The 22,743-nt window shown below is 42.6% G+C and overlaps 1 protein-coding gene and 1 pseudogene across 1 annotated transcript in view; one reads left to right on the forward strand and one right to left on the reverse strand.

Moving 5' to 3' along the window:
- EXT1 (exostosin glycosyltransferase 1) overlaps positions 1 to 22,743 on the reverse strand; it is a 292,828-nt gene that overhangs the window by 61,385 nt on the left and 208,700 nt on the right. The gene's annotated exons all lie outside the window — the stretch shown is intronic.
- On the forward strand, positions 5,179 to 5,912 carry LOC113612602 (mitochondrial import inner membrane translocase subunit TIM14 pseudogene; annotated as a pseudogene).

The following is a 22,743-nucleotide window of genomic DNA, read 5'->3' on the forward strand; positions in this document are numbered from 1 at the left end:
GAGAGAGAGAGAGAGAGAGACGGAGAGAGGACCACAAGGAGATTCTATTTTCTCCCTGAAACTTTTATCTTAAGAACCCACGATCCCTAAGGGCAGACTGAAAAATGGGTGCGGTGCCCACACCTCCTCCAGTTGTCTCGCAGAGAAGGTATTCTCTACATGCTGCAAATCTGGTCAATAGAATATTCACAAGGAACAACTAAACAGTGAACACTGACGTTAAACTACAGATTTTAACCTTTGGATACAAGTGTGAAACCCTTCCCTTCAAACTTGCAAAACCCACACAACAGAATGTGTGTGATTCTGATGCAAATGTAGACACTAGAGATGCAAAATGTGTGCTCCACAAGCAAACCATGCTTTACCGTTAATGCTCTTGCCAGCAGGATAATAACGTGTGGTGGAAACCCCAGTCTCAGCTGCTTTTAAAGAGACTGGAGGCAAGTATTCACTGCACAGGGCATCACCACCCATTAAGGATGTAGCCACCCGATTCAACCAGTAGATGGGGCACGTCCACATGCCAAGTGTCCCCACTCAACTCCCCTGATCAGGAAGAATAGGTCCCGGTTCCTCCTCCTTAGCTCCCAACCAGATGGTCAAAATGATACCAAAGAGGGAAAAGGAGGCCCTATCTCATCTCTAAAAGAGCCCTTTGATTATTTGCCTGACTCCTCTTTCACTTTTATTACAATATAAACAAAAGGGGTAGTGACTAGTGAGATGGGGGGCGGAGGGGAAGGGAGTTGGAGTTGGCCAGCTCAGAAGAAATGCACTGCCCACAGCACCTCGGATATAATCTAAAGAAGCTCATCAGTTGGCCAGTCACTTATTCTGGAGCAATATTTACTGAGTGCCTATCATGTGCTGGCCCTGCACTGGGTAGGCTGCTGAGTCTACAATGGTGACTCACTCAGAAATGAGATGTGCTCCGTGGAGTTCATCATCTACAGCGGGATACAGACCCTGCAGAAATGCAAATGGTCATGTGTAGCTATAAACCCTGACGGGGGCTAAAGAACAGGGAGCATTAGAGTGACTACGGGTAGGAGGTCAAAACTGAGTCAAGGTTGGGTGGTCAGGGAAGCCCTCTCTGAAGAAGCAACATGGACATGGCCTGAGAGCTGAAGAGAAGGCAGCTTCCTAAAGGGCGTGTGGGAAGAACAGTTCTGGAAGGGGGATGCATTTGTGCAGAGCTCCAATGTGGAACATTCCTGGCACACTCAAGGAACAAGGGAAACCAAGCCAGTCTGGGTGGGGTAGAGTGGGGTGGAGGGGCAAGTGGTGGTAGAGGAAGGAAGGTAAATGACACAACCAAAGGCATTTTTCTGACAGGGCAGTGGGTGGTCTCGGTTGTGATCATACTCACATACTACACACACACACACACACACACACACACACACACACACACACACACACACACACACAATTATATAGTGCTTCATTTTCCAGGTGCTATTTTAAATCCCTTACATATATAAACTCCATCTACTTCTCAAAATAACCCTAAAAAGTAAGCACTATTACTAACATCCCCTCTTTAGAGATGAGGAAACAGAAGCACAGAGAGGTTAAGTGACTTGCCCACAGTCACACAGCTACTTCTGTGCCAGAGCCTAGATTGGAACCCAAGTCACCTGACTCCAAAGTGCACACTCTTAGCTTCTATACTCTAAGGATTCTCAGAAGCATCATTTTATTGTGATATTTCTGTATGACTACATATATTTTGCTATGAGTATGATAAGACTGGACTTTTTTTTTTCCTTTTGTATTTGTGGGATTTTTTGGTTTTGGTGGCAGGGAGGACTGACGTGGCCCCAATAAGAAATCTACAATTTGGCAATGAATATAAGGCCAGACAGACTTATCATATCCTGATAATCAAACACAATTGTGTACCCCGACTCCTGCCAGATGCCAGCTTCCTCTCGAGTCTGGGTTCTGTACACAGGCTCCCCAAAGGACTGTAAATCAGCGGCGCTAGATATCTCCACAAAGTTTCAAACAGATGTTTACCCAGTGCTTACTCGCCCAGGCTCCAGATGGCTCCGGATTCTGGCTTCTTCCTCCCGCAGACCCTCAAATCACACTTCAGACATGTCAGTAAGGCAGGCTGAAGAAGAAGGATGAAAGAAGTGGATCTAGTGGAGTTCTTTAAGAAGCCCCGTAGAACCCGGCGGTATTTCATGCATGCAGAGAAGGAGTCGTAACCTGAGGCAGCATAAATCACTGCCAGCCTTTACTACCTGGGTACGATCTTCCGAATGAAGTTGTCATAGGTGTGGCGGAAAAAGTTTCTGCGGCCAGTCAGCCTGGGTCTGTAACAATTTATTCCAACCTCTTCCATAGGCAACCAGTTGCAGAGAATTTTACTACACTGGCCTAATAGCAAGATGATTCCATACCTACCCATCCTCTCAAAAGGGAGAGTAGTAATGCTGAAAAATGTGTTCCACCAAAATGTTTTAAAAAACCCAAAAAATCCTTAAGAACATGTTTCAGCCCTACCGCAAAAACCAGGAAAAATTTTTTTAAAATTCCATTCTTTCTCAGTCCAAGGAACAGGTTACATGCTTTGCTTTCTCCCCAAATTAAAAGTATCCCTGACGTTATCTAGTAATTGATGCACATGGGTGATAAGAAAGCCCAGAGGACGGTGCTGGGTTGCCAAGCCTTGCAGGTTTTCTTTAGGGCCGTCTGTAGAGATTCCCTACTTTCCTCTCACTTCTCCAGAGACAAGGACTTTTCAGAAGACTAGAAGCTGGGGCTTCTTTTACAGATTTCATGCCTCTAGCATTAATTATTCATTTGCATAGAAGCTGGATTACCATGATGGAAGCCCAAAGGAACATCTGAGAGCCAGCATGAGTGCCTGAGATGGGCTGGTCCACCCCATGCAAACCTTTGTGGAGTCTGTGGGAATCCCTTGTAAATTTCACTTCCTATTTATGTGACTTTTCATGGAGGCCAAGAGGCTCAAATCAAATCTCCCTCTATCCTCAAGCAGTGGTAAACACAAGCCTATCAGATCATTTTCCTTGCAGTGGTGTCTAGGCTTTGCCATTAGGGAGCAAGAAAAACATCTAATGGGCTTACTCAGAAATGACTTCCTTCTGTCTTGTACTTTACAAAAACTTTTTTCATCCCTCTTGCACCCTAGGAGGATGAGTATTTCATACCCATTGTTCCCTATCTACCACATTCTACAGACAGAGATAATTAAAGGCACGATTATTTACTTCTGACTGTCAAAACTCACAGCAAGGCTTACGAGGAACACTATTCGAAAATCATCCTATCTAGAAATGACGCACTAATGGTATAAATCATGTAAATAACCAGGTGTCTGCACACACTGAATGTCTATAAATGCATTTGGGCTGACAAATGTTTACACTGGGTTATACGCTTTAATTTACCTTCCGTGGCAGGGGATGAGGGGGTGGGCAATGTCACATTAATAAAGGAAGGGGTATTACTGGATTTCATTACATGGAAGTTTCCCTTCCTTATGTAAAACCCAAATGCACCAAAAGTTAAGTAATTTAAAACTGAAAGCTAAAAACACGTTATTTAAATATAAAATATACTTTTCATTTAAGCAGAGAGCCTAGGGTAAGGATGGTTGATTAAAAAACTGAGGCCCAGGAACGTTAAGCGATTACTCAAGGTCACACAGCCGGTGAGGTTCACATAACTGCTACCAGGTGCCCCTGCTTGCCCAGCTAGCCGACAGAACAAAACACTGACCAAATGGAGGGACTGCTATCAATCTTACTGCCCCTTAGAAATGCCCAGAAAATCAACTGAGCCCAGAGGTGGTCAGTGCTTGCTTGGTAAAGCCAACTTTCAGGTGTAAAGGGTAATTATTTATTCAAAACCCAGCTATCAATCAAAGTTGCATACACCCGTATTTTTATCCTTTTTGGGGGGTATTTCTCAATAGTACATGATTAGCCATTCTTGGAAATGATTCTGTGGGCTGGTAGAAGTTTTTGTGGGTCGGTAGATCTTTCTGAAACTATTTCTAGGCTGTATGAATCTTTGTCTGGGAATTTGTTTCCCTGGCCTTCCAAAACATGAATTGCATTTTTGTTTTGTCCACAGATAACTTTTTTTCTTACTACCCTTGGCAATGAAGCCTACTCTGAAAATACAAATGACCCTGAAAATGTCCCAAGGGCATTCAGTTTACTTTCCTTACCTCGAATCCACTCCTTCTTTTAAAAAGAAAGCTTGGGGAAATTTAGAGCCCAGAAAAATGGGTGGACAAAATGATGTTATTTAAAAGCAAAATCATTCCAGTGCCGTGTGTGTGTGTGTGTGTGTGTGTGTGTGTGTGTGTGTGTGTGTGTGTGTGTGTGTGTGTGTGTGTGTGTGTGTGTGTGGTGGTGGTGGTGGTGGTGGTGGTGGTGGTAGGAGAGAGGAGGGAGAGTTGAAATGGGGGGGGTGCTGGGTTGAGGGAAATGTCCATCTCCATGGGCAATTCAACTTGGGGCTCCATGAAGACAAACCAATTAGTATGGATTGTCAAGGTGTTTTGTATGAATTGGCTACCTGCCCATTATGAATTGGAATGGGATTAACTAGCTCATTCCAAACACTCCACCAAACAGCAAATGGTCATATGATAATGATTTCTAGCCACTAACACCCTGGCTGGATTGGAGACTTGGAGTTTTACCTGTAACAATCTTCAGAGAGACTCATTCCTTCAAACCTACCCACTTTCTCTAAACACGTTTTTCTTTTTTTTTTTTTCCCTCTCCTAGCTTTTATTTTTTAAAAAGCCCTCTTGCTAATTGGGAGGCTGTATGTTCTTCTGCACATAAACGTACCTATTAACCAACCAACCCAGTAATAAGCAATTTGCATGCTCTACTATATAAATTTGTCAGTCCCCTCTAGTCGTGGTCTTCAAAGCCCCATGGTGAAACACATGACCACCCACTTTGCAAGTCTAATTCCACCCGAGGTTCTAGAACCAGTCTACCTCTGAGAGAGAAGGCCTGAGCAGCTTGGATTCAAGATTCAGGGATTCAGCACATGACCGATGCCATTCGCCCTTTTAATTATTTGTCTCAACTTCTTATAACTGGACTTTTTCCCTTGTTCCAGACACCAAGTCCATACTTTATCTTCCCGGCGGAGGTACCTGGCTCCAAGGACTATCACTAGCCAATGGCATCTCTGCCCACACTCTTCTCCAGGCAAATGGGGCCCTAGACTACAGTGAACAGCCTCATGGAAAAGAGCCCAAGGTGGATTTCAGCCCAAACATACGTGGCATCTCTGGGTTCCAACACTGGGTAATTGTTGCATCCTTCCCTGCAGCCATTTCCCCTCTGGGGAGCTACCCACTCCCTTTGGCGTGGATGGGACTGATCCCCACTTGCAGCCTTAAGGCAGCATGTGATGTAAGTGTAAGCAGAGGAGCCCAGCGGGAATCACGGTAGTTCCCATGGTAGCGGGAACCAGTACAGCGGCAGCAGCTGGACTGACCATTGCTGCTGCAGGATTTGCAGGTCATTACGCTTTGCAAGCCATGAAGCATTATGAAGCCTCAAGTAAAACAAGTTTTTCGAAGTCTACCAAAATCTGCCTTCAGTGGTGGCTATTACAGAGGTGGGTTTGAACCCAAAATGACAAAACGGGAAGCAGCATTAATACTAGGTGTAAGCCCTACTGCCAATAAGGGAAAAATAAGAGATGCTCATCGACGAATTATGCTTTTAAATCACCCAGACAAGGGAGGATCTCCTTATATAGCAGCCAAAATCAATGAAGATAAAGATTTACTAGAAGGTCAAGCTAAAAAATGAAGTAAATATATGATGAATTTTAAGTTCTTACTCATTGATGTATATGAGTACCAGCTTTTTATAATAAAATGCCTCAAAGCTGCACATTTTAAAAATTAGCATAAGCTAAATCAAAGCCTAGGTATAAATTTGAGGATTTAAAATCGGATTCTAGAATATTTGTAGGTTAATACTCAATAATTATGGATAAATGCGTGCCATTTGAAGTGTTGTTTATTACTCATTTGTCAAATAATTTGGTACCTATTTCAAGACAAAGTGAACAAGATAGTCTCTTCCTGAAGGAATCCCCAATCTGATGGGAGACTGATTAACTGACAGTTAAAATACAGTGTGATAAATATGATGGAATTAGCACAGGCTGTTATAGTAGGGGCTCATCTCATTAGGACAGAAGGCTGTTCAAGGTACAGAGGATGCCCCCAGCTACTTAGAACCTTGAACTTAAAAGTGAATTTAGCCACAACTTACCTAAGAAATTGATCTAGGTATGTATTTATCACTTTGTCAGTGATAAATCTGAACTGTTTCAGATTCCATACATTAAAAACTATAACAGTATGATAAAAAAAAAGTGTAACACATCAGCACATTCCCCAGGCCACAGTTTTTTTACCTAAGGCCTGGGAACCACTTAAGCCAATATGGCTGCTTCCTCTGGCTACGTTCTTTTAATCAATGTGATAGTCTATGCGACGTAGGCAGTTAAAAACTATCTATTAAAAAACAACAACAACAACAAAAAAACTATCTATCGCCTTCCACACATCCTCACTACCAAGTGGTACGTTACAATAAAAACATGTTTCAGGGCAAATTCTAGAGTCCTGCCAAAATCCTAGCCCAAGAAGCAGGGCCTGATACCGGGGTCAGACGGCATTAAAGCTCTGCCAACAGGTGTGCTCCACGCACCTGCACCTGCCCTGGGGCCCTCAAGACCTCCCCAGTGCCAAGTACCTGCCAGAAAAGCTCACTTTTTGCACAACTCTGTGTTCCCTGCTGCGTGAGTTCTGCCTGGCAGGCTGGACTTCTTGCCAGCACTCGCAGGCTCCCGCCCAGCGTCTACCCCACTCCAGTGGGTAAGGCTTCCCTCCAGGCCCAGATCCTTCCGTCTGCTCCGTGAACCCTGGTTAACCCATCTGTGCCTGCTTCCACACCCAGAATGGGGAAGAACTTGAGGAAAGGAACGTGGTCTGCCAATCCACAGTGTTTGTATAGAAATGCGAATAGGTGAAGAAGCTGGGTCTTGCCCATAAACAGCAGTTTGTCTCTTCAACTCAGAGGATTGGAAGGATGAGCTATGAGCTCACCTCCAAGTCAGGGCTGGCTGAAGGGCGGTTCAGGTCCTGGAGTAGAGGATGTATATGGGGATATTCTGGTCTCAAATGTTTGATGGAGTCAATTCCCAGAAACTTTTGAAATCCTTCAAAACATATACCTCCCACTTGTAAACCATGCCTGGAAACTAAAATAAAACAAACTTAGTAAATTTCTTTTTTTTTAATGGAAATATTGGCTCTTACTGAAGGGCAGCTTAGCAAGAACAAAGTCCATTTTCAAAATAACATTTCATTTTCTGGTATCTCTACCTCAGTGTTGAACATTAATACCAGTATATAGGTTTCTGATTAAAACTAATCCTATTTGATTAAACTACATTTTAACGAATTCTGTTTGGAAAAGGAAGGTAGAGTTTAAATTATTTTGCCATAAAGATTCATTTTCCCTCACACTAAAAATACATGTATATATATATATATATTTCTTTTTTTTTCTCCTTGAAATAAGGTTATGGTAGGTGAATAGTGCTGTTTTTTGTTTGTTTGTTTTGCGGTACGCGGGCCTCTCACTGTTGTGGCCTCTCCCATTGCAGAGCACAGGCTCCGGACGTGCAGGCTCAGCGGCCATGGCTCACGGGCCCAGCCGCTACGCGGCATATGGGATCTTCCCGGACCGGGGCACGAACCTGTGTCCCCTGCATCGGCAGGCGGACTCTCAACCACTGCGCCACCAGGGAAGCCCAAATAGTGCTTTTAATAATGTTGTTCTGAGAAAATCAAATCAAATATAATAATCCTTTAGATTATGAACTAATTTTTTAAGATTTAGGAAAAAACCCATTTACCATGGGATATAAAGCAAGTGATACCGCCACCCCTATTACAAGAAGCAATGGACCCCAAGCTTGAAACAGTACTAATTTCGAATGAGAATATCATTTCTTATCATTTCTGTACTTTTAAGACTTTGTCTTTAAAAAAAAAAAAAAACAGGTTTAGGACATGAAAAAACTTCGTTTAAAGATGACCCAACTATTCGTAAGTTATTTCTGTGATGGTTCACTTTTCTTAACATGTAAGCAAAACTAAAAGGGAAGCAATTTGTTGTGATAATGCAACATATCTGTCAGATTCCAGGGTAAAATGGCATGCACAGTCTTATTAAACATCCATCTTGGGGGCTTCCCTGGTGGCGCAGTGGCTGAGGGTTCGCCTGCCGATGCAGGGGACGCGGGTTCGTGCCCCGGTCCGGGAAGATCCCACATGCCGCGGTGCGGCTGGGCCCGTGAGGCATGGCCGCTGAGCCTGCGCGTCCAGAGCCCGTGCTCTGCAACGGGAGAGACCACAACAGTGAGAGGCCCGCATACCGAAAAAAAAAATCCATCTTGGGGAATTCCCTGGCAGTTCAGTGGTTAACACTTGGTGCTTTCACTGCCATGGGTCTGGGTTCGATCCCTGGTTGGGGAACTAAGATCCCACAAGCAGCTTGGCATGGCCAAAAAAAATCCATCTTGGACCCCTAATCTTCCCCTCTGATTTTCCAGGTGTCGCTCTTTTATTTGAACATCTGAGAACTGCTCCATTGGCGCATCTCCTCACATTCAACATTTGCTGTCAGTCTGTTCTTTGCAAGGGACTCTTCTAAGTATAGGAGACACAAAGGTGTCCTCTGGGAGCTGACAATCGATGTAACAAGCAGGCATCAAACAGAAAGAGGGAGGAGAGACCTAATACTGATATTTCCATCCTGAATACACCATTTGTTTCCAAATTCTAACACCTTGCCTAATGGTCGACACCGGCTCCCAGAGAGTGGCTCCTGCCGACAATGAGTTCATGTAACTATGAACACATGGCTCATCCATAACCAACCTTTAACGACATTTATTCTCCTGTCCTGCAAGTTGCTCCAGAGTGGGCTGCCTCTTCCCACTGCAAGTGCTAGGAAATACACAAACCAAATCCACCATTCCACAAAGCAGCAAGAGATCACTGAAAGCAGGGACAGTGTCATTCTCTTTTGTGAAGAGAAAAAGCATCCATCTTAGGACCCAGTGGGTCCACCATAAAAGCTTCATTAAAAAATGAACAGAGGGACAAAATGGAATCTACTCCAATGATCCAATTAGAAACGTCACGTTAGTACTACGTGCAGTATTAACGGGAATGCCCACTGAGTTTCCATTCTACAAAAGGGTAAAGCAACGGAGGGAAAAAAAGGGAAAAGGACAAATATCGGCTGCTTTTGAATTCCAAGGCTTGAGCTCAAGCTCTGGCTTTTTTATGGTGTTTTCATAGGCACTGCCCGTGTCTTACAGAAGTATTTAGAAGTATTCCCTAATTTGTCCTCCTTTAGCTGTAACTGGATTCCCATATGGTTTCCTGACATAATCAAGAAAGCATCAATTCCAATAGTGCTTTATTTTATAGTACAGTTATTTGAACAGACGACCACTTCTGAGTACGCCCCTATCACAATTAACTCCAAGGTAGGAATGTAGTACTACGGCTTTCTGTGTAAACGCGTATGTTGGAATACTCTGGATAGGATAGGATCAAGTGACAGGACTTTCCTTCAGAAAGCTCAGTAAGAAGCCCTCATCCTCAGGTCTGTGTGGGGCTTTTGCACAAATCTGTTTTGGATCAGTCCCTCAGAGATGTCTAAAATCTAATTAACCAATTAATTTGCAGATATATTCTAATTTATTCAAGGGAGATTTTCTTGGGTGTTAAATTATCTGACAGTGAACCATATGCAGTACACAAGAGCAGGACCTCCCTGAAATACCACAGGTTACCCCAATGCAAGAATGACTATGCATACTCTGTCTGGTCCACACAAATTTCTATCCCCTAATGAGAAAATGAGTTGGCATTTCCTCCATCCTGATTAGTTTGTGGACACTTTGGTGAAGCATTGCTAAATGCAATTGTGAGGCCAGAGGGGTGTCCTTCCACAGTCTCCACTGGGGTAGGGCTAGGGTGGGCATGGTTGCCTGGGGCTGAGAAATTGGAGAAAGAGGATAATATGGACAACGTGTTTATCTTAATCTGTTTTCCTGGGGTGGGTGAAGGGACGTTTAAGTTATAAGAAAAATACCCTCTGTCATACTGGGAATTACTAACTGTTGGTAATTTGCATGCAGAACTCTATATTCTCTAGCAAAGCAGCCACAGCAGGTAACATGGTTTACTCAGACAATCAACTTGTAATTTACTGAACTTGTGGATTAAAAAAAAAAAAAAAAGATGTTCTTAATTGCTACCTTGTGACATTTTATTCAGCTCAATGACTGTATAGCTACAGACAAGAATTGAGAATAACACTATCAAATGTTACCAGGATTACCTAATTTACAAAATGAAGAGTATCTCGATGCACATATTGTTACCCAAAAATATGGAGTGTGGATTTTAATATGTTTACCATGAGATGTTTGGATAGCTGCTAATTGCGCAGCATTAAAAGAAAAGCTGGGTGGGTTTGTTGTTGTTGTTATTGGGATTTGATTCAAAAGATAATTATTTTTAATACTAGCAGTAAGGAAATGAAAGAAGTGGCAATATCATGCGACGCAGTCTGGTATCTAATTTATATACTAGAGATTCTTCTATTCACGCAATTTCTAAGATCTCTGAAAACCTGCAAATCAAATAATGGGCACAGAGAGAAAAACTAAAAGGAAATGCATGTCCAGTTTAGGGATCAGGAAGCCAAGATGGAATTTTATATAATAGATTCTGAATTTTCTACAAGAATTAGGGAGAAGTTAGAGGGAGGGCTTCAGAGTTCTGAGAAGAGACACTTCAGTTGGTGAGTTCAAAACAGTTCCCTACAAGAGTGATCTGTGAATGCAAAACTCTTTTGGAAGGGAAAACTATAATTTCCACTAAAATTGGGAGTTCAGGAACTGGAAAAAATAGCAAGCACAGTTAGGGCCAATACTGATCTCTCTTCTCTCTCTCTCACTTGTAAGGAGAAAACTAACGGTATACTTACAGATGTGCCAATAGGATCAGAGTGATTCTTGCCACTCATACAGAGAACAGCTCATCAATATTCAAAAGAGATTCATTTGGTATTTCTGGTTTGCATATCTGGTTTGTTTCTTTGTTTAGCATGCCACCAAAACTTAACACACCTAGACTACCTTCCTTCACCCTGGCAGACAGGTAGCATGGCGCACAGAAGGTTGCAAGCGGCCTGGGGGAATCTCTCAGGTGTCTCCTTTGCTTCAGACACCTTAATCCTCTTCACCCTTGTCAACCTCAACCTCAGCATTCATTTAAGTGTAAGTCAGTAGGTGAGTAAATTTGGATATAATGAGTCAGTCCAGCTTGTGAGAAATTCCTAAATTTTAAATAATTACTTCTTTTAAATAAGAAATGAGCAGAGAGGTACAAAATGGTTTTGATGGATTATTGAATAAGCATGATGTGAATGGATATATACTGTCGAGTTTGTTTGACAATTTCATTTTTCAATGCTGTTTCCACTACAGCCTTAAAAGGAGAACCCTATCCTTATTCCCCAATTATCCTGGGCAGTAAGCTAAATGAGCTCTCATATAGTCCCACCAACTGATCTGCTAACTTTCTTACTCATGTGTCCATAAAAATGTAAGCAGTTCTTCACTGACAACATGAACTTCAAAAAAGTCTCTCATCCCAAAAAGGGGACCCTCCTACACTGTTGGTGGAAATGTAAATTGGTGGAGCCACTATGGAAAACAGTATGAAGGTTCCTCAAAAAACTAAAAATAGAGCTACCATATGATCCAGCAATCCCACTCCTGGGCATATACCCGGAGAAAACTACAATTTGAAAAGATACGTGGACCTCAATGTTCACAGAAGCACTATTTACAATAGCCAGGACATGAAAACAACCTAAATGTCCACTGACAGAAGAATGGATAAAGAAGATGTGGTACACGTATAAAACGGAGTATGACTCAGCCATAAAAAAGAATGAAATAATGCCATTTGCAACAACTTGGATGGACCTAGAGATTGTCATACTGAGTGAAGTAGGTCAGACAGACTTATTAATAATACAAATACAAATATCATATGATACCGCTTTTATGTAGAATCTAAAATATGACTTAAAGAACTTATCTAAAAAGAACTTATCTATCAAGGATGTGGAGAAAAGGGAAAATTTGTGCACTCTTCGTGGGAATGTTTATTGGTGCAGCCAGTATGGAGAACAGTATGGGGGTTCCTCAAAAAAAAAAAAAAAAAAAAAGAACTTATCTATGAAACAGAAACAGACACAGAAAACAGGCTTGTGGTTGCCAAGGAGGAGGGCTGCACTGGGAGTTTGGGATTAGTAGATGCAAACTACTATATATAGAATGGACAAACAACAAGGTCCTATTGTACAGCACAGGGAACTATATGCAATATCCTGAAATAAACAATAATGGAACAGAAAAAAAAAGGCCTCTCATCCAAATGGGTTCCAATACTGACGATCACGGAAACTAATAAATATCAATACATTCCTTCTCCATCGGTCCCGAGTGTCACATCACAGATTCAGGTGACTGCATATTAAAATTTACCCAGTTTTTAACATTGCTTTATTTCCTGAATTCCTTCTTTCCAATGGTCCAGTAGGAGATCTGACAGCAGGGTCAGCCAGCTGTTCTCTTTCCTACATATAGAAGCTACTAGAGGGAAAGATTTTTAAGCTGCAGCTTTGTGGAAAAAAGACTGTTAAGATGTTGGTCAGGTTTCTTAGGCATGAGACATCTGAAGACACTGTCAATAGGAATAGCTGTACTCTTCCCCATGCTTTGCTATTAAGGCTGGGAAGAATCAGCTGCCTCGGATGTTTAGCTAGGGTTAGGGAAGAGAGGAGGAAGAAGCCTCAGTACCTGGCCCCTCCAGCCTCTTGCTTCTCAAGCAACAGCTGTGATTTCAGAGCCCTGATGGCTAATTCCACATGCATAACTGTTTTAGGCAATGCTCCAACTGTGTTCTAGTAACTTGCCAGGGTCATCCTTTTATTTGCTACATTTCCATGATGCTTAAGTGAGCAAAACAGTCAGTTGCCAAGTCCTGCCTTTAGGGGAGAGGAGTTGAAGGGAGCAGAAAAAAGGACAGGGAAGAAGGTAATAGGACATTGAGAAAACACGGGATTCCAGAACCCGGGATTCCAGGATTCCTGCTCAACAAATGCCCTCTGGCCTTTCTTCCCACACAGAAGTGGGCAGTGGCCATGGGCTCTGCTACAGCAGGTTGAACCAGCCTTAAAGTCAAACCTCCCAGGCAGTGAGAAGGGCAACTGGCTTGTGTAAAAGATGTCAAAGACTGTAAGCACCTACCTGAAGCTTTCTTTAGAACAAAAACAATTAAATTCATGCAGTGAATATTCTGAGCACCTACTGGTGCCAGGCACTGTGCCGTCTCGGCCCACCAACAGAGAGGAATGATATTCCTGCCTTGTCCTAGAGGAGTTAAGAGTCCGACCATCTACCTGTTAATCAGATGGTAACAATAAAGGGTGATTAAGCACTATATGCCGGAAATGTGCTCAGGGCCCATCAGGTGCTTTGAAGGAGAAGCATCTAATTCATGGCAGTGGCGGGGGTGGGGGGCCGAGGGGGAATGTCCGTATCTGGCGGAAGTGACACTTGAACTTTAAAAAATGATAGGATTATTGGGACAGAGGCAGGAAGAATATGCACATGCAGGGAGACATGTGGAAGGAGAGTGCAAAAAGAGCACAAGAAAAGTGAGAACTTTGCAGCAGAAACAGGTAGAAGCAATGAGCAGTTTACCTCAGAAACATTCAAATTCATTTTAAGAGATTCTAGACCCTAGACCCCTAGGCTAGGGATGGATTCTTTAAAAATGCCCTACACAGATGGCACAATGGGAATTTTGAGAAATGCATTCCATTCCTTGTCTTGTTGCTAGAATTTAGATTGTTTGCCATTTTGTAGCCGAGCAGGACCCTATGGGGCCTTCCCAGGACAGACCCTTCCCCCATATCCTCTGCTTTAGCTCCTCTCTGAAGGACCTAGATAATAGTATCAGATGCACATTTACTGAGTTGTTTTACAGATGCTAAACTCACCACCCAATGGAAGGAGTTAACTACTCTACGACCACCAGGTAGCCCCCAGACCTACTGGAGCCTAAGGATTGATCATGTTAACCCCTGTGACACCTCCCTGTTACCTCACCATCAACCAATCAGAGAACTGTGCACGAGCTGATCACACACCCTTCGACCCCACCCCCCCTCACCTGGCCTTTAAAAATGCCTCCCTGAAATCCATCAAGGAGTTCAGGTGTTTTGAGCACCAGCTGCCTTGGACTCCTCGCTCGGTGCCCCGGAATGAAGGCTGCATTTTCCTTCACCACGACCCGGTGTCAGTAGATTGGCTGTACTGTGCACAGGCGAGCAGACTCAAGTTTGGTCCAGTAACAATTTCTTAAAGAGAATTTTCTATCTGCTAGTAGAAGTAAGGGCATGGGTTAAATAATAATAATGAAAATAATAATGATGAATGTGGGTCATGTTCAATTGCAAAAAGATTTTAACATTTGGAACTTTCTCTCTGGGTCTTTTTCCCTGATATAGAACCCAATAGGCAGTAAAATACTAAACTCTGCCACAAAATTAAACAATTACTGGTCACCAGGTATACTGGAGATGCTCTTATCAGTCTGTCATTCATTCTTCATTCAACAACTATTTATTGAGCATGTATTAAGTCCCAGGCACTGTTCTAAGGTATCAGATCTATAGCAGTAAAGAATAGCAACAAAAACTGTAAAGGAATGTCACAAGCAAACATTCACAGAGAAGGGAGCTCCTAGGCTGTGGGAAAGAGGATAACATTGAAATAAGAAAACTACACGGCCAGTCAGTAGTCTACTTTGCTATATATAGACGCTCTGCGTGTGCCAGAAACTAACCAAGGCCCTGGGCACGTCACAGAGGCTGGGTTTAACCAGCCCTCATGACCCAGTGAATAGAAGACCCTGGATCTTAATTACAGAGCCTCTCTTGTGGTTTGTTCTCCTTTCAGTCACTTCCCCTTTGCTCAGAGCAGACTTCGCTGTTTGCAATCACCAGAGGCCAGTGTAGCTCAACCAGCTAGACCTTCCTGGCCTCCTAGGGGAAGGACAGTGAATTAATGAGGAACTAGACGTAGAGGGGCGAAGTTGGACCCACTGTCCCAAACAAAGCCCCACGGGGGGGATGGGAGGGGAGGGGAGGAGAAGCAGGCCGTGGCCAAGTCGACACAGAACGTCTGCAGGATGTGGAGGGCTCACCGGCCACATTCTATAAAACCAAGGCTTGTTCTCACTATAGCGCAACTACGGCTAAGCTGAGGTGAGAAAAAATAATTAGGTCCCCAATCTGCATTAAAACATTTTTGCAGGATTCTGTTCTTGAAGTGGAAAACTGTTCCCACAAGGCCTATTTTTAACCGTTTTATTTTAAAGAGATCAGAAAACCTTTTCGTGTTGAAATTTCTCAGTGGGCAATTCTACAGTAATGCTACCTAAATCCGGCCTGACAACGACAAAGCAGAGGAAATGAGTGAATGTGCTAAGTGTGCGGAAATACCCTCACCCTGAAATCGGGACAGGGCTCAGAGAGGCCATGAATACAACAGGGTGATGTGTTTCGTTTCTGGTCCAGTTCAGTTATCGGAATACTGAAGTCAAGCAGAATCTCCTATTTTGGGAAGCTACTAGTTCATAACCAACTTTTTCATTTAAACTACAAGTTAACCTTTCCGCCCAAAGGAGGCAAAGGTAGTATTTCAAGTAATTGATGACACCTTGGTTATAATAAAGTGGGGTCATGACCCCTGGTGATTTAATCTTGTGGTATCAGTTAATTTACTAAGAGAAATATTCAACCTATTAACCAGAATCTGATTTTCTATGAGAGGCACAGAAACATAGTTCAGGAATGTGATTATCCTGACTACATGCTTCACTAAAAAAATCAAAAGAGAAACCCACTGGAAAGAAATCATTATTGTTCATTCATTCACCAAATATTCGGTAAGCATCTACTGTGTGCCAGGCACTTGAGATACACCATTGAAAACAAACTCTGGCCCGCAAGGAGGCTTTATTCTAATTAATGATGGACAAGCTGCTTGTGATTCAGTTTAAAGACTCTCAAAGGGCAAATCTGAGGAGAATCAGGGAAGGGGAAAGAGGATTTTGAAAACAATGATAACTATAGACAGAAAAATCCATCGTTCTGAAGGTAATTGGTCCAGAGTTCTCCGTTCCTCTCACAGTCACACAAGTGAAGGTTTACAATCTTTCAGTGAATCCATTTTAGAACCAGAGAAGTATGAACCGGCACTAGAGTATGGTAAGTGTGGGATACTAGTCAGCTTGGCTAAGCTATGCTGCAGTAACAAACGACCCCAGCACCTAGATCAATGGCTTTCAACAACATGGCCATGGGCCGTCAGCTCTTCACTAGGCGACCCAGGCAGCTTGCCTCTAGGATGCCATTACTGCCTTCAGGTCAGAAGGAACAATGACAACGGTGGAATCATTCAATGGCTCTTAAAGCTTTTCCTCATAAGTGGCACAGGTGACTTGAGCTCACATTTCATTGGCCAAAACAGGTAATGCAGCTAGAGGTCAACAGGGCAAGAATATTATCGCACAGCCAGGAGTGGCTAACAAAACAATCAGTGATGGGTTGGTTGTAGCATTCATTAGTGTCGCTGATGACTCAGAAAGACGTAGAAAATATTTGCAGCCCTTCAATTTTCCCAAACTTGTGATTACTACTAAATGGTGACCAAATCTTCTAAAGGGAAATAACTCCCTTGCACATCATAATTCCTCACCAGACCAGAGGCACACAGATTGTAGAATGAAACAAAAACAGACCCTGGAGAAGTTAGAGGAGACTAATTTTTCCTTCTTTGGTTAGATGTCAAACAATTTCTTTTCCCCCTCAATCATTCCTTTCCACATGAAGGAAAAGGAACTCGAGAAATTACAGCGTGGAAGACGGCATTTTACTCTGCAGCTAGTAAATTCTTCCTGAGACCCACGTGATACTTTACACTGACATGTGGAAGGAGACAGGGCTGGGGTAACACAGACCTCTTGAATTTTCATTCTGCAGCAATTAAATGGAATTCTAACACTGGAAAGACATACCTTAGCAATTCAAAAGGGCATCCTAGGCCTTCCAGTTTCTTAGCAACACAAGAAATAAACTTCAGTATTCGGTATTCAGCCACACTGGTTCATACTCAGCATTAAAATTTTTGATGCTGATTTCAATTCCTGTAAGGCTTGGCAATGGTGATTCTATGACACTAAAGAAATCTAAGGTTATATTTAAAAAAAAAAAAAACCTCTTTGAAAGTGAGAACGAGCAAGTTCAAGAGCATGTACAACCTAGAGCTACAGGATATTTCATGGTTTTTCCTAAGAAACACAAAACAGAACTAGAAATGGTTCATTTCAGTCTCTGGTCACTCCTGAAAAGACGTGGTCCTAAATAAGATTTGAGCTGATATCCTTTTACTTACTTTGTAAACAGAGAGCCTATCACTTATTAAAAATTCATAAGCCACATAGGTGTTCATTGGACAATTCTTCCAACTTTTCTATGTGTTTGAAACTTTATAAATGTCAATTTATAAATAAAATGTTAGGGGGAAACTTGTAAGTAGGCCTAGAACTGAATCAGCTTTAGAACTCCAAAAGCAACATTCTCTATATAGAATCATGAATGAAATCCCCTTGCTATGCAGGAATCTGAGAAGTTCTCTAACTTAAACAATTAATACTATTCTACGAGCAAGTCTGACCATGCATGTATTCATAATGCATGCAGCCATCCATCCAAAGAGCATTTTGAGTCACAGCTTGTACCTAGAACCATGCTCACCTGTTCCAGGTTCCTTTGCCAAAAGTCAACATGCCTAGCTACCAAGTCAGTGAATGGCCAATTCACCAAAGATAGCATACTCAGTGAACAACTTTCTGCATTCACCAGATTTCTAAATGACTTGTTTCTTTAAGCTATTTATGGAGCCTGCAGTAGTTTTGACGTGATGGGATGGGGTGATCTCCCAAACTTTAGATTTCTGAAGTTGATGACAAATTTCCATCTTGTCTTCATAGCATTAAAGGAATGGTCAGTTCATCAAAAGCTACAGATGATTTAGTTTTCTTGTGGATGTTTAATATCTAGGAATTATATTCCATAGTTACTAACCATTATTAATAATGAAATAGTAAAAAAATGTGTTTTTTAAAAAAATATTTTAAAATAAGACATGATGAGTCTTGTTGTTTGCTGGTTATATTGACATCTTAACCTCTTTAGGAGTCTTTTACCTAATGAACCTAAGCTTTCAAGTTTTGAATTTTTTGTTTTGAATTAGGTGAGGCCTTTAGGAACACACCTTCCGCATAAAATATAACTACCTAGTAGAAATTAAATGCAGATTACTAGAACGTACACCCAACAAGGGCAAGAATATTATGGTCTAGTTTAGGGGTGGTGAACTATGGGTCACATGTTACCTGTTTTTATAAATCAAGTTTCATTAGAACGTAGCTAATAGTCATTTATATGCTGCTATGGCTACTACTGTGCAAAAATAAATAAATTTTTTTTAAAAAGGCATAGTTGAAGAGCTGTAATAGGAATAGTAAGGCAAAGCCTAAAATATTTGCTATCTGCACTTCAAAGAAAAAGTTTGCAACTGCGGGTCTAGTTCATTACTCTATCCATAGCTTCTGGAGCAATGCCTGGCTAATCTGGGGAATTCCATAAATACTAGTTGAATGAATGAATGAATGACTTGGGTTTTAATGCAGGCTGGCCAGTCTTTACCACTCATTTCAACGTTCACTGTCTCATAGCCTCATGGGCTGGTAAGAGAGGCTGGTTCTTCATGGTGATACGGAAGTTAAGCAGGATGAGTCAACCGGTAGAGCAAACCACTTCTGTGGTTCCAGGACAGAGGCCAACCCTAATGCAGAGGATTGGTTTGTAGCAACGTAGAAACCAACCCACATTTCTGCAAAGACTATATTGGGGAACTCCAAACACAACTCAGCTGTCTGGTCTCTAAAAACCTAAGTCACTGCTTGTCATTAAAAAAAGAAAAGAAAATGTAGGTTGGCCAATATTTCTTTCCCCTTCTGAAGGCTGGCAGTGATTTTGTGGTTGAAGTGATGAGGAGCCCTAAAAAGAGGGAAACCACAAAACCCTGCCCAGTGCTTCTCCCAAACTGTAGTTGCTGCTGCAGGCAAAAAATACAGGTCTTCTTCCAGAGATTCCCTGGTATTGTCCTGGCATAAAGCAGCCTCCCCAAACATTATTCCGATGAGATATACTATTAAGAAATCAAGCAGTGACAAATCTAATGGGAATTTTTTGCCAGGTAACACTTACCTCAAGACCTAAGCCTATAAAGGAAACTGTAACGAGACAAAACCAAGTGAGTTGGATTTACATTGTTGTTATTTAGCTTATTTTAAGTGGCTAGTGGCAGGTTTGTTTGTTTGTTTGTGGGGGCAGGGGGGAAGGCAATATCTAGCAGGCTGCTTTAATTTCCTATTGTCTTAATGTCACTGCTATTAAGACCTTCCACCCTAATCAATACCCAGTTCCACCAACTCCCAATTAGCCTCAGTAAAATCCCTAGAGTAGAAAAAAGGACATGGATCATTACTCTGCAGCTTCAGAGGTTCTGTAAGTCAACTCATTTCCTCTAAAGCAGGGTTGCTCAATCAGTCCTTTGTGCCTATCAGTGTGCTAGGTGCTCTGGGTATAAAAATATGATATGGCATGACACATTATAATTTTTAAAGAGGTTTTGCCATCTGGGAAATATCAAGAAATAAAGCAATAAAGATAAAAACACTCAATATTCAGTGAAGGGTTCTAACCCAGTTAACCCACTCCAAACGCATGCATGTTGTCTTCAATCACTATATATATATATTTTAAGCGGTGTTTACTGATGTGATTTTGAATTTTCCTTTTAAGTACTAGAAACATTTAAAAGTGGTCCTGGGTACCCAGCATTTGGAAAAAAAAAAAAAAAAATCAACTCAAGGTTTCATTTGTTTGGCATCAGCTCGTAGTCAACTTCTACTTCCTTTATAAACTTCTATGTGGCCTTTGTGCCACAACTCCTGAGATTACAACTCACTTACAGATAATCACAGGAATTGCTCTTCACCAGACAAGTGCTTATCCTCATTGCCCCTGGATGGTGCTGCCGGTGAAAGCAACAATAAAAGCTCATCAAAATCATCACAGCCGTGAAAGACCCATTGGCAATTCTGAATGGCTGGAGCTGATGCTTGAGTCAATTCAGTCCCTCTTCTTGTGATGACCTAAAGGGGTAGGATAGGGAGGGGGGGGAGGGAGGCTCAAGAGGGAGGGGATATGGGGATATATGTATACATATGGCTGATTCACTTTGTTGTACAGCAGAAACTAACACCGTATTGTGAAGCAATTATACTCCAATAAAGATCTATTAAAAAAATAATAAAGGCACTTCTATTGATACCACTTCTCTTTCTAGCTTTCTGAGATCCCTTGTTACCTTGACAGTACACAACTAGACAAACCCAAACTAGAGCTATCCTCAGGAAAGTCCCCTACCTAAGCAATGGTTTCAATGGAGCACACCCTGGAGAGGTCTTTTGAAGGGCAGGGAGCTATGTGAAGGGCTTTATGTGGTTGTCTTTTCAGAGACCACAGACCAGCTGGAGTCTGGGCCAGATGCTACTTTCACAGCATTAGCAGGTAAACTGCAGTCAGACTAGAATGTTAAAATTTTGAATTACACAGGGTAGTTTCTCTGTAAGATGACATCAAAGTTTCCATGCCATAAAGGTGCATATCTGCTTCTGTCTTCAAAACTGTGAGCTTTACAGCCTCTCAGCCAGCTTAGGAGTAGCATTGGGGATTTTGAGAGGGTTGGAGGGAGGAAGGAAATCTTTGCTCTGTGTCTTCAGAGAGACTCAGGAGCTTCTGCTCATGGAAGCAGAGGTTAATAAGTGACTCTAATTGAAAAATGGCCATATACTTGAAACAAGATTCTGCTCTGAAAATTCCTTAAATCTGTTTAAGCATGAAACGAACAAAACTAAATATTAGCATATACCTCCCTCCCTCTTCTCCATCCCATTCCTCGGCATCACGCCTTGTTCCACAGCAGGTAACAGGAAGACAAAGAGGAGTCTCATATCCCCAAGAGCCCCCCGAGAAAAATGATGGGGGGAAGGGATCAGCAGTGCCTCTCTGGTGTTGTTGCTTGGTAAAGAATGAAATCAGCTGCAAGTCAAGTCTACCCCCCAGTCTGCACAGCTGCTGGCATTTGTACCTACGTGGAGGCGGCAGAGGTAGATGAGTGTTTTTCTTAGATGCAGTCATCAACGCCAGATGTATTGATACAAGGGGCAGTCAGCTTCATACCACCTGTATTAAGCACATCTTTATGCTCGTACTTTTGGCATCTGGGACCCGGCGGACACTGGAGGGATTGCCCCTCCCAGAGCTAGCTAATTCCTAGAGACAGTAAAACAATCAGCCCAGAACCCACACCTCCAACGCCCTCCTCTATTAGGCTCTCATACCCTATGCCACTATTCCCGGGCCCTAATCACTCCAGGGCCAGGTACCAGACAACTAGAGATAGCCCATATGCTCTGGAGTTGGCTGAAATTATTCAAACTAGCCAATCCTAAGCCTGTTTACTCTGACTCACCCTTTCCTTCCCACCAAAACCACAACAAAAACCTCTTGTCCGGTTTCCCCCTTGTGCCCTCTCCCTCCTAACCAACCTGGGTGCTTCCCCACATGGCCCTGAGTGGCAAGGCATGTCCCCACCCCTTGGGAACTGTCAATAACAAATTATCTTTTCAACAGCAATCATCTGATCTGTGGCCTCACCGTACCTGAATCATAATAAAACCTACATCTGAAAACACCACCCAAAGATGAACAGCCGCTAATTACAGTAAACACACACAGCCAATTCACACCATGCTTCAAAATTACGATGTGTCATTAATGTACATCAGCCTGCACACTTTCCTTTAATAGCACGCTGGACATGGCCCCACCCCCAAATTCTCCTCTGTTCTCTCTACTGCACTGAACTGAAACTACCTGAATTCCACTAACACTTAAATATTCACCTGCTGGGTTGCTTTATTAAATAAGCACTCAGGAGCAAGTTTGTTGGAGAAGGGGGTAGGTGTGGCGCCCAGCTCTATGCTGTATGATTAATAAAAAAGAAACTTGCCCTTACATCCATTCTTCTCTCCAGCTTTCCACAGTAACAACATGGCTCGATTTCCCTTGATTAGCACAAGGATTTAGATTCACTTTTCAAAAAGTGCTAATCAGGGGCTTCCCTGGTAGCACACTGGTTGAGAATCCACCTGCTAATGCAGGGGACACGGGTTTGGGCCCTGGTCTGGGAAGATTCCACATGCCGCGGAGCGACTAGGCCCGTGAGCCACAACTACTGAGCCTGCGCGTCTGGAGCCTGTGCTCCGCAACGAGAGAGGCCGCGATAGTGAGAGGTCCGCGCACCGCAATGAGGAGTGGCCCCCGCTCGCCACACCTAGAG

This window comes from Aethalodelphis obliquidens, unplaced genomic scaffold (assembly GCF_003676395.1).
Source record: "Aethalodelphis obliquidens isolate GAN/ISIS:26980383/991018 unplaced genomic scaffold, ASM367639v1 scaffold79, whole genome shotgun sequence".
NCBI lineage: Eukaryota > Metazoa > Chordata > Mammalia > Artiodactyla > Delphinidae > Aethalodelphis > Aethalodelphis obliquidens.